The sequence below is a fragment of the Alosa sapidissima genome, chromosome 2 (assembly GCF_018492685.1).
Source record: "Alosa sapidissima isolate fAloSap1 chromosome 2, fAloSap1.pri, whole genome shotgun sequence".
NCBI lineage: Eukaryota > Metazoa > Chordata > Actinopteri > Clupeiformes > Clupeidae > Alosa > Alosa sapidissima.
In genome coordinates this window covers 1,581,834-1,595,393 of record NC_055958.1, presented here as the reverse complement: position 1 = coordinate 1,595,393, position 13,560 = coordinate 1,581,834, and the positions used below count along the sequence as shown (strand labels likewise).

The following is a 13,560-nucleotide window of genomic DNA, read 5'->3' as shown; positions in this document are numbered from 1 at the left end:
TTCATGATTTGGCCCACATATGGCCTGGCATCATAGGTCACAATAACAAACTTCCCCACAGTGTAGCTGGTGTCATCATCAGAATCAGAGTTATACTCTGGGTGGGTTGTTTCATTTGGCTGCCAGGTGAAATCTTGAGAGGTACTTTCCACATTAGAAGCAGTGAGCTGCAGTTTCTTGGGCTGAAAGCAGGGGCACATCTCTGGGTACTGGCAAAAACAGCTAAGGCGTCTGTAGAATATTTCCCCAGGTGAAAAGGACAGCACTTGATGTGTGTTGCTGATTCCAACCACAGGGCACACTGTCGGAGGAAGCAAGCCATCTATTCCAACAATCTCGTAATCTTCCACCCATCTGATATTCACCTTTTCTGTGTTATCTTGAAGGTAATTAAAGAGATCTTTGGGTGTCTGTAGATCTCCACCTCCATGAACATATTTGTCAGCACAGCGCTTCAGGGCTCCACCAACTCCGTCAGGAGCCCCCTTTCCATGGGACCTCTCTGAAAAGTTCCAGGTTATCTTTGTAAAACCCAAAGTATATGGAACCGTGCTGAGTAGAAAACAGTTGGTACGATTTCGGTACTGCGTTGCTGGACCATCACTTAAGATATGGAGTGTGTCAATATCATGGTCACTTTTGCCCTTGAAATCCTCTAGGACTGGCTTGATGTGAGCCCACACCGCCCTTTCATCATGTCTCAGAGACTGTGATACTGTTGCATAGCTCAGGGACCCCCCTAGTACCATAGGCCATCCCGGTATGCAGAGTTGCTTGCTGCCGGTTTCCCCCAAAGTGAAAGGCTTGAATTTCAGTATTAAGCTTGCAAGCATAGTTTTCACTGAAATCAATATGAAGAACCATCTCGTTGCTCTGCAAGTTCTCTTTGAGATGTTGAAACTGCCTAACCTGGTGAATCCAGTTGTAATGGTGTTCAGCCAGCTCTTCTAGATCTTTCTGGAACACTTCCAGAAGATTGCCAACTGATCCCCTTTTTGTTCTTTTTACCCAGTTCTTGTAGGTTTTTTCTCCAACTGTAACATCCTCTTTCTGCCACTGTTCCCATGTGACACTCTCAGCAGGATCATGTGCTCTGACTTTGACCAGTTCAAAACAGCATTCGGTGCACTGTCGCCTCATGCACAAGTCATTATTTGTGCTTCAGCATATTGATGACAACAGTGTGGAAAGACTTGTTGTTGTGATTAGTCCTCTTTTTGAGATAGTGGTGATCAGAAGCCTCATATTTTCATGTTGATGGCATGCACAGGTGTTGCGATCACATGGCTTTGGTTCAGTGATGTAAAACGGCTTATATCTGGTGAATTGCCTGTAAGACATTCTGTGCATTTCATCACTGTTCTCATTGTACTGTGTGTGAAGGTCTTGAAGTGCACTTGTGAGGATCCTTCTTTGTTTCTTCTCTCCTCTCCCAATTGTGTCCTTTTTTCCTGGAAGCAAAATGCTGTTCTCGTCTAAAAGCAGGAAAGATTCAACCCTTTTTTTCCTCTCACTGGCCATTTTTTTGGGAGCTCTGGGCTGAAAAGCTTCACTGACAGTACCACCAGGCTTTCCCTGTGTTGTCCGCTGTATTTTCTTTCTATATTTTTCTGATTTCAGATGTTCTTTTTGTCAGTTTATTCATAAGTTCCAGATTCTGCTTTTTCATTTTCTTCAGTTCTTTCCTTAGATTGTCATTCTGAACCTTGTACTTGTTTTGGAGGGACCGCATTTTTTCAGAGTGCCTCACAGGTGGAGAATTGGTGGAAGGATGTGAAGGGACAGAAGGCTCTGATGGTGTGCTGCAGTTTGTTGGGGTTGCAGCATCACATTCATTTATTGAACCTTCAAGAGATGGAGGGGTCAGGTTCATAATGGCATCAACTTCCTGTTTTCTTTTTCTGTGTTTTTTGTGTGCATTTCTCCATTTCTCTGTCAATTTGCCTTGTTTAGACGGAGGAAGCGAATGCATACTGAAGGATTTAATTTGTCCTTTTTGTTTCTTCTTTTCATACCTGTAAAAAAAAAAAATAATATAATGACTACAATTTTTTTACTTTTCATTTCAGATTCACCATCTTGATAATATGACCCTGTACTGTGTTTAAGTTTCACTATGCAGATTGCGACCTAGACCTCAACCTTTCCTATAGTAAAGTTAGCCTTTAGGATAGTCTGTCTTGTGTGAACTGGCTTGATCTATTTACTTTTTCCTCCTTTCCCTTAGGATTTCCTCTCTCCTTGCAGGATCATTATTCAGTCTTGCTCTGTACTGGCGTGTCCTCTCCTTGCTGGACATGTCTGCCTCACACTGACAGGAAACGTAGGAATACGATATTTTAACATGCACAGAATAGTCAACATGGTAAAACATGGTTACGTAAAATATAAAAATGGAAAAGAGAAACATTAAATGTATAGATAATTTTTACATTACATTTTACAAAAATATAATATTATTCCATTAATGTTTTTAAATATATATATATTTAATATTTATTTATATAAATAATCATGTAAAATAAAGTGTATGTCATATGGTGTGACTGATGTGTCATATGGTGTGACTTGAAAAACTGTCACACCATATGACACAGCGTCACACCATATGACATTTTCATCAGTTATGCTAATCTTTTAGCTAACTAAAAACCGATAGCTTTTACTCAACATGTAATCTGCCACATGGCAGTAATGCTTTTTAAGAATTAATAAGTACAATTTGTGAAAAATTTTACATTTTTATGTAAATGCTGTCACACCATAAGACACAAAACATTGACCACTATTGATGATGTCAGATACAGAGCTTTTTAACTAAAAATAAGTAAAGCAGAACTCACCTCTTGACCTTGCAAACCACTCCAGAGATGTTATCACAACTTCCTGGTTGAGTGGGGGCCTCTTCATCATTAAGATGTCCAAATTATTGCCCGTTCAAAATATGCATTACAGTGTCACACCGTATGACGCTCATTTTACGGACAAAATGTATTTGGTCATAACTTGCTTGGACATTATGCATAGACATCAAAACTTTATGTGGGCATTAAAAACACCTAATTAATTCACTTGCACTATATAGCTGTCAATTATGTATACTTTATTTGGATATATACTCATATTATTAAGGTCTCACATAGGCCGGACAGTCACACCATATGACATTTTTGATGTTCAGATCAAAATTCTAAGTAGAGATCTTAATACACAAACAACAACTTTAGTATGATTGTACTATATCCCATCAGAGGAACAACATTTATATATATATATTTTTAAAAATATCAATTTATATTAGTATGTGACACCATGGACACTTAGAATTCTATGGTACGTCATCCACCCACTTCCACAAATCTATCGCGCTGATTCCACGACTTAATCAGTGAAAACATTGCATCTTAAAAACCTCATTAAAAAACATAAACTAGTGCAATAAGCAAGTGCAGATATTATATTGAACACGCTATTGAAAACCTGTCGAAAATATGATTAAACAGTGAAACAGGAACGTTTTACCATCGGCTACCGCAGATAACATTTTGGAAGGTGTCTGCAAACAAACCCAAATTGCTAGCATCACGCTTAGCTGCAGCCAACGCTAACGCACATTTAACAACAAGCCAGAGAACATGACTAAACTGGAAAGAGCACATCTCGCCACACATTAAAGGCCATAACGATACCATTTAGTTTGCATAGGTTTGCTACGTGAATTCACTGGCTTACGATTTTTGGTTCAAGTCCTGGACAAACTTGTTAGCCTCCAGAACAGACCGGATCCATGTCTTCTCGCCGCTGGGGAGGGTGATACGGAGCTTGGCTGGGTACAGGAGAGCCGGTTTGAACCCGCGTCTGTAAAGTTCCGCCATGGAGTTTTTGTACTCGGCTCGTTGCTTCAGTACGTCGGGGCTGTAGTCTTCGTAGAGTCGAATCTTGTGCTCCTTGTAGAACAGGTCACCTCGTCTACGAGCCTCCCGGGCGAGCAGGTCCTTAACTTGGAAGCGATGGAGGCGTATGATGACAGGTCGTGGCTTATCTCCTGTAGCAGGCTTGGGTGCGAGGCTTCGGTGGGCCCGATCGAGCTCAGGGGGTGAAGAGAGGACTTCAGTGCCAAAGACAAGTAGTTGGGAAAAGAACGTGGTTGGCCGTGGCCCCTCCAGCGACTCAGGTAGGCCAATAATCCTGATGTTTTGGCGCCTACTGCGTCCCTCCAGGTCGGCTAGCTTCGTTCTAAGCGACATGTTGTCTTGTTGGAGGGCTGCAGAGGCTTCCTCTAACTGCTGGAGACGATCGACCACCTCATTAGAGTTGTCTTCCAAAGAACTGATCCGCTGCCCATGGTCTGCAACAGTCGAGTGCAATCCGTCCAGTGTGGTTGTCAAAGCTTCAAAAGATGACTTAAAGTCTGCAGATAATGCTTTCCTGTGCTCTTCTAACAGAGAGCTAAGTTCTGCTAGCGTGACGCCAGCAGACGAAGAAGAGGCATCTTTATCTTGCTTGCCCTTAGTTTTAGACATAGTCGAGACGTAAAAAATAGTCGGTATAGTTACACTAGCCTTTTGCAAACTACAATTTTTAGAAAAAGAGAGGTTTTAAAGGTAAACTGAAAGTTAAGTCGTGGGAGCCAGTTGCCTATGCGTCTACTCCGCACACCTCATACCGGAAGTCCCCTGACTGACTTTTTTGAACTCCAGCCCACAAGTGACTTCAACCGTTACTGTCATGCATCTGACTGCATGTGTAAGCTGTAGAAACTCTACCGTTATCATATCCAAGGTAAGAATTACAGTACTTTTGTATGGCTATTGAAAACGGGAATTTATTCGAATTATACTGTTTCATAATCGAATGTTAACCAAAGCTGTTAGTCATGTTAGAATTAGCTAGCAAGCTAACTTTCCCAGCTACTAACTAACTTCATTATTGTGTGGAATATCTGGAATGATAGTTTATATCATACATCATATCTATCTGTCTGTGATGTCGCTATAAATGTATTCTAGAGTTTTAGTTTGAATGAAATATCAGGCGCAAGTAAGTTATATAGCTAACTTATCGTAACTCCCCCTATTTCCACCGGTCCCGTATTTCCACCGTCTTGCGTGTATGTGTCACTTAATATCCATTTCTATACAAACCAAGACAGCGGACTCCTATAGAAACGCAACCACCCACAACATAGGTGTATCTAAATTAGCTATGTACCAAAAATTACATTTTACCGTGACTCGAGGAGCTGTAAACAGTGTTGTAAGGCTGCGTGTACACAACCGCTTGGAGCTCCAGTCGAATTTTAATTTCACGACGAGAATTATCGGTCTAACCGTCCATGTGCCGTTGAAACGGTGTAAATAGGCGACCCATCAGGCCAGCACTATAACTCCGAGCGTGGTAAACAAAATCGGATATTTCAGGCAGTAAATGCTCCCGTTAAGAACCAAACCAGATTTTGTTCAAATCTACACAACTATGGCTGCTGAAAAATGTAAGGTTCATTTAGTAAATGTTATTTTGAAGTGTTAAAAAACATCGTTGTTTTAGAATTTCTGAACAAAAGTGATAATTGGGGGTGTTACGATAGCTAACAGCTACATTTAAAGTGGCTGTTGCCATGCAGGCTAACGTTACAGACACATATGGAGGTTGTTAACTTTAAGTAGCAGTAATAACGGTTACCTTGTGAACTTCCATGGGACATAGGTAGGTAACATTATTTTTACATTATTACATTATTATACATACATAATATACATGTAGTGTTGCTATAACGTGTTAACTGGAAAGATGACCTGTAAAACAATCAATAAAGTCATTCATAAGTTATATCTATACCCACTATACTCACTGATTTAAGGAACTAAGGAACTGCAGTTTAGTATAGCCATGGTCATTAACAGACCTGTCATATAATGGATGTGAATGGGGGCAAGTATGATGGGTGGATATGCCGACAAGTAAAAGGATCTTTAGTTTGTGAAGGGTAGTGTTAGGCTACATGTTTTTCATTTCTTAGCCCTTATTTGGCCCTTGTTTGATGTACCTGACTTGCACTGAGGCATGTGTTTATTTAAGATGCATGTGAGTGAAGTAGTGCTTCAGTGATGGTCTTTTCATGTTCTGTGTGTTTTGGAACTTATTAATCTTAGTCTCCATGTGTTCCCTCTGTTTGCAGTCGGTGTGTTGTGAGGACTGCTGCCCTGAGAACGCTGAGTGCATTCTGGAATATTCCAAATGTGTGCCACTTCCATACTGAAGAAGTTCTAAGCCCGCAAGAGAGTTCACTCACCAGGTAGACACACACACACACACGTAGAATCGCATATAGCATTATAATGTGTAAGCATGTATTTGTGTCTGTAACTGTGTTTAGTTTATCCCCTCTTTTCATGTGTTTGTTGTTATGACTGTGTAGTGGGCTCCATCAACTATCCAGGGCAATGTCAGTCCGTCTGGATGGCACTACCTGCTACTTGATGATGTCTAAAAAGCCATGGCTGCTGCCTTCAAAATGGTGTAAGTGTTTGTGTTTTGAATGGTTTTTTTTTTGTTCCATGGTGAGGGCTATGGGTTATGTTATTGTGCATGCTCTAATTTGCTTGACATGTGCTATGTAATGCATTAATACATAAACTAATCAGGATTATTGCAGCTACTTAAAATAGTCTTGAATTTAGCCATTTTACCATTGTGTTGGTGGTAATGTTAGTAGTGTTGTGAATATCTGCCAAACTGATCATAATCATTATTTTAGTAATTGTACAGCAATTCAATTTATTGTACAGGATGCATCATTTTGTTTAATCTTATCTTTTACTCATCTTTTACTGGCAGAGCCCTCACAAGTAAACTGATATCAAGACTTACATAGATGGTGATGGTGGTGAGGGTGCCTTCAGAAGGTAATTATCATTTTTGTTTGTACACCTGATTGACTTACCTTACTTATTGTTTTGATGCTATGATTTTTACCTTTATCAACAATAACAAAATGTATGGCAATTGCTGTTTTATTTTTTTAGGTGCTATCCAGCAGTCCCAGCCTGGAGCCAGAAGCTGCTATTGCAAGTCAGATGGGGGAGGAAAGGTGGTGTAGGCAAGAAGGCAAGAGCTGCTGCAGGCAATGTTGCAATTAGGTATGATATCACACAGACATACTGCTGCTTAGACGTGTTGGGTCACTTTAAAAAAAGGTCCTCTTTATCAAAAGAAATGCACCGGACATTTCTAAGTGTACCCCAAACTTTATAATGTTGGTGTATACACATCTGCTTTACTTCTAACTATTGGCTCCCTATAGTAGCCAGAATTAAATTTAAATCTCTCACTTTGGCCTATAGGACACTAACTAGATCTGCTCCTTGTTATTTTAATTCAATAATCAAGCCTTACATCCCCAACCACCCACTGCGGTCTTCTGGTGAGCGTATGTTGTGTCGACCAGTCATGAAAACTGGGTCTAATTCCAGACTCTTTTCTTCAGTGGTTCCATGTTGGTGGAATGAACTGCCCAGTGCTCTCCGTTCCTGTGGTAGTTTTGGGTCGTTTAAGAGGGGTCTAAAGACATTCCTATTCAACATATACTTAGTTGTTTAAGCGCTTATGTGTTATGGTTTATATAATGTTGTTTTATTTTAATTGGGCTGTTAATTAATTTGACATTATTGTTTATTATTGATATTCTCCTTAATGTAGTCTTAGCATGTCATTGTTTTTATAATATTGATTGAATTGACATTATTGTTTTATTATTGCCTTTCCCCTTTTTTACATTGCTTTTTATTAGGCTATTGCTTGAATTGATATTATTGTGTACTACAACTATTCTCCTTACTATATTTGACCTACATTTTAATCTGTTCCCTGTTCAATTTTAAATATTATTATGTTGTTTTGTATTTATGTGTCGCTTTGGACAAAGGCGTCTGCTAAATCCATAACCATAACCATAACTATTGCACCTGACTTCAAGGCTGCTAGTGTAGGTTTGCTTTTATTTGTCACACAAGCTGAGTAGTTTGCATTAAAGGTGCTCCAAGAGATGTTGGGTAATGTCACTTCTGTTGATGTTCAACAGAACAGCTGGAACAGCTTGTTATGTTTCATGGTCCAGACTAGACCAGGGGCCTGTACTACGAAGGGAGCTTAACCTACCCAGATGTAACCCAGGGTTACTTTGTTAAACCGGGGTTGACAAAACCTGGTTATCTTAAGTGGTGTTAATCGGTACTACGACGCTGATTAGGAAGTTGATTTGTTGAACCGAGGTTAACCTAATTGGAGTTCACATAAAAGGGGCGGGTTGCAGCGCAAGTCCACTTTCAATGACGCGATCACCTTATTTTACGGATGAGGAATGCACAATTATTATGACAAGTTATGAGGAATTAAACCCCACTCTACGACAAAAATCAAATACGTCGGCAGTGAACAAAGCAAGGCAAGGCTGTTGGCAACGTATTGCAGATCGGGTAGCCTAAAATGCCTAAAAGTAAAGTTTTATTTCCACATGTTCAAATATGTGTTACGGAGGATTAATAGCTAGCGGAATGTCTGAAATGAGTTGAAATACTGTACTTAAAGTGCTTATTTTGAGAAAAGGCCTACAGATGCAACACAATTCAGAAGCAGGCATATCAATTCATAAGGATAATTGAATGTTTAAGTAGCCCCCATTGACTGATTTACTGTATGCCTAATCCTGTGAACATTTCAGATGCAACACCAGTGCCAAACGCACATGGCGGCAGGTGAAAATGAAACACAAAAACATATCAGAATTGTAGGTTTATATAGTTATAGCTTGCATTCATATTTCTTAATTATGAAAATATGTTGTAGGCTATTCTTAGGACTGTAGCCTTCACTTGGCCTCTGTTTTACAGCTAACAAGAAAAAAGGTGTCTTTGAACACTAGGTTACTGTAGGAGGAAAGGCACCAGAGTGTTTTACAGTAGCAGATGAGTTGGCCATCGCAAATAATAGTGGAAGGCTGATTTGGAGGGGGGTGAGGGAGGCATTCGGTCGGATCCTGGTGCTGTGGAAATGTGCAGCCTTTATGTGCAGGGTAGTATCACATTCAAGTTTTATGTTAAAAGGGTGATTTATTTTCGGACATACAGTATTCTTGCTCAGATGTTCAGCACACTGTGGGCTATGTCCGATTTATTTTCGGACATACAGTAGCCTATTCTTGGTCAGATATTCAGCATCACCGATGGAATGAATTGTCCACTGGCAAACTATCTTAACGAAAGGCAAATTATCTGCTCTATCGTAAGGGGCATTGCTATGGCGGGTGACATTAGAAACGTCTGCCTCGATCAGATGACAATGATAACGAATTCCCTCGGCTGAGAATCTATATCGTCCATAAAGAATATCTTCTGGTAATGTCAGCGGATTCTGGTGGTCTCTAAAAACACTCAGCCCGGCAAAGAGAGCCCCTCACGATTTGTGCTCCAATGTCGTATGAATCATCAGGTATTCGCAGACAAGTTGTACGTGGAGGTGTGGTACTTATAAAGGGTGTAGTTAAATGGAAACCTCGGGTTAACCAAGAACATAACCTGCTCGGACCAGGTTTGAGATGCAGCGTAAATTGCCATGGCAGCATACCTCGGTTAAAACCTATCCACCTTTCGTAGTACGGGCTAATCGAGAAGTTACGCCACACGTGATCAAGTTACTCTCAAAGTTACCCAGATAAGCCAGTAAACCTGCTTCGTAGTACAGGCCCCAGGCCGTTTTTGGAGCCTGGGCTGTCCACAGAGACTACGTTTTTTTTTACATGGTATTCAGGGGACAGGCAACTAGCGGATGATGAGGGGATGTTTGCTGTATGTGACAAAAAATGTTTTAGTTTAGAAACCGCGTAACATTCGTTAGCTAGGAACTTGCTAATTAGGGCGCCGCCAGAGCCCTTATTAGACATTCCCTGGCGCCGCTTACTTCACACAGTGTGACTGATGGACGTTATTTGGAAGTTCAGTGATCGGAATATCCCTGATTCAAATCCCGGAGAATATCCACAGGCTTTTTCAATAGTTTTTGACAATAATGGTTTGTTGTTTCCTGTTTAGATGCTGTCTTCAGCGAACACAAAACCACCCTGACCTGATTAATGGACACCATGGGAAGTTATTTGAAGTATGCACCGGAAAGGGTGGGTGGTGGTGGTCGTCGGAAGACACTCCCTGCTGTTGCTGAATGATGCCATCGGTTTACATGCACAGCCTCTCGCACCACATACACCTGAGTTTGGATTGGTCATTTATGTTGTAAAACAAATCAAAATAAAATAATGTAAAAACATATATAAGTTGACTGGTTCTTGATGGAGGTGTTTATAATTTTTGTGTGTGATAGGCCTACTGCAAGTTGCATAGGCTAATAAAGGTAAAATGTTGAAGCAATGTTGCAATATCAACGTTTATTCAACGGTAATTTGTAGTTGAGGCTTTAACCATGTTGGATTTTACAGCGTAGTTTCAATGCTAGCAATGTTAACTATGTTAACATGTGACTTAGCTAACCAAGCTTATCATTTTAGTAGTTGTGCTAACTATGCTAATTAGCATGCTAACAATGTTAGCATGTTAACCATGTTACTTAGCTAATCATTTTTAGCAGTTATGCTAACTATGCTAACTAACATGTTAGCATGCTAACTATGCTAACCATGTTACTTTAGCTAACCTAGCTAATCATTTTTAGCCGTTTTGCTAAAAATGATAGCATGCTAACTATGCTAACCATGTGACTTAGCTAACCTAGCTAATCATTTTTAGCAGTTTTGTTAAAAATGTTAACAATGTTAGCAATGCTAACTTTGCTAACCATGCTTACTAGCTACAGTGGGTAGGAGTCATAGTTGATGAAAAGTGTTGACATAGTTGATGACAAGTTAAAAGTTGTTGATAGACAGCTAGTGAATGTATATAGTTTAAAAGTTGAATGTAGATAGTTAAAAAGTTGTTGATAGACAGCTAGTTTAATAGATAGATAGTTTAATGATAGTTTTTAAAGTAGACCGTTTAAAAGTTGAATGTAAAAAGTTCAGTAGTTTAATGGGTTACATTGTTTAACAGTGGATTATTGTAGTGAGGACTTTTATTTTGAAACAGTTTTGGGCAGAGGAAACAGTTGAATAGGATGTGTAGTCTTAATTGACCCAGATTGTATGCTTAAAGCCTGAGGCTGCAGGTGGCCTGAACACCTGCCATAGGATTCTAATTGCTTAACGGCCGTATTATGATGTCACAATCGGCAATGTTAAGTCTATGGGGATTTTTAAAAAGTTTTTCTTTAATAGTTTAAAAAGTATAAAAGTTTCAAAGTTGAAAAGTCATACCAACCCGATCTGTTTGAAGACCTACGTTACAAAGTTTGAATGAAGTTTCTAAGTTAAACTGTTCAAGAGAAATAGCGTACGGAAAAAGTGGTAAGCGGAATAATAATAACTAGAAAAGCATTTCCTGAAGGAAATACAGTGCATGAAAATGCAAAAAATATGATGTAAAATATCATACAGAGTAAAAACAAACTATATTGGTTGCTAGGTAGATGAGGTAATATAGTTGGAATGACTGAACAGTTAAATAAGTGGATAGTTTAAATGGTTAAATTATTTAGGTAGATAGTTGACGATAACTGACACTTGGAATGGCTCTAATGTTTGCTAGCAGTTATGCTAACTATGTTAACAAAGATAATAATGCTAACCAAGTTACTATGCTAACAATGTTAAAATGCTAACTATGTTAACCATGTGACTTAGCTAACTTAGCTAATCATTTTTAGTAGTTATGCTAACTAGCATGCTAACATGTTAAGTATGCTTACCATGTGACTTAGCTAATCATTTTTAGCAGTTTTGCTAACAATGTTAGCAATGCTAACTATGCTAACCATGCTAACTAGCTACAGTAGGTAGGAGTCATAGTTGATGATAAGTAACAGTTACAATGGCTGAACAGTTAAAAAGTTCAGTAGTTTAAAGGGTTAAATTGTTTAACAGTGAAATATTGTAGTGAGGACTTTTATTTTGAAACAGTTTTTGGCAGAGGAAGCAGTTCAACAGGATGTATAGGATGTATATTTAGGTAGATAATTGACAATAACTGACAGTTGGAATGGCCCTAATGTTTGCTAGCAGTTATGGTACTATGTTATCAAAGATAATAATGTTAACCAAGTTTTTTGCTAAAAATGCTAATTAGCATGCTAGCATGCTAACTATGTTACTTAGCTAATCATTTTTAACAGTTTTGCTAACATGATAGCATGCTAACTATGTTAACCATGTTACTTAGTAATCATTTTTAGCAGTTTTGCTAAAAATGCTAACTAGCATGTTAACACGCTAGCATGCTAACTATGCTAACCACGTTACTTAGCTAATCATTTTTAGCAGTTTTGCTAAAAACATTGCTAAAAATGCTAACTAGCATGCTAACATGCTAGCACGCTAATTATGCTAACCATGCTAACTAGCTACAGTGGGTAGGAGTCATAGTTGATGACAAGTAACAGTTACAATGGCTGAACAGTTAAAAAGTTCAGTAGTTGAAAGGGTTAAATTGTTTAACAGTGAAATATTGTAGTGAGGACTTTTATTTTGAAACAGTTTTTGGCAGAGGAAGCAGTTGAACAGGATGTGTAGTCTTAATAGGGCCAGTTTGTATGCTTAAAGCCTGAGATTGGCAGTTGATCCAGGTGGCCCGAACACCTGCCATAGGATTCTAATTGCTTAACGGCCGTATTGTGATGTCATAATCATAATGTTAAGTCAATGGGGAAATGTTGATAGTTTTTAATTAATAGTTTAAAAAGTATAAAAGTTACAAAGTTGAAAACTACATAGCCCAAATGTCCTAAGTAAGACCTACGTAACAAAGTTTGAATGAAGTTTCTACGTTTAACGGTTGAAGCTGCATTAAACGCGTTAGAAGAAGAAAAATAAGAACTAGAAAAGCATTTCCTGAAGGAAATACAGTGCATGAAAATGCAAAAAATATGATGTCAAATATCATACAGAGTAAAAACAAACTATATTGGTTGCTAGGTAGATGAGGTTTAATATAGTTGGCATGACTGAACAGTTAAATAGGTGGATAGTTTATATAGGTAAATGATTTACTTGGTAGATAAGGTTTAATATAGTTGGAATGATTGAACGGTTAAATAAGTGGATAGTTTAAATGGTTAAATTATTTAGGTAGATAATTGACAATAACTGACACTTGGAATGGCTCTAATGTTTGCTAGCAGTTATGCTAACTATGTTAACAAAGATAATAATGTTAACCAAGTTACTATGCTAACTAGCATGCTAACAATGTTAAAATGCTAAGTATGTTAACCATGTTACTTAGCTGACTTAGCTCATCATTTTAAGCAGTTTTGCTAAAACTGCGAACTAGCATGCTAACATGCTAGCATGCTAACCATGTGACTTAGCTAACTTAGCTAATCATTTTAAGCAGTTTTGCTAAAAATGTTAACTAGCATGCTAACATGTTAGCATGCTAACTATGCTAACCATGTGACTTAGCT

At 38.7% G+C, this 13,560-nt stretch overlaps 1 long non-coding RNA gene across 1 annotated transcript; it reads left to right on the top strand.

The window, feature by feature from the left end:
- The first annotated feature begins 4,679 nt into the window (after positions 1–4,679).
- LOC121694500 lies at positions 4,680–10,268 on the top strand. The gene is made up of 6 exons (XR_006025781.1): positions 4,680–4,782; positions 6,179–6,295; positions 6,419–6,519; positions 6,838–6,905; positions 7,026–7,139; positions 10,086–10,268. It is a non-coding gene; the product is annotated as an uncharacterized LOC121694500 (long non-coding RNA).
- Positions 10,269–13,560: the final 3,292 nt, after the last annotated feature.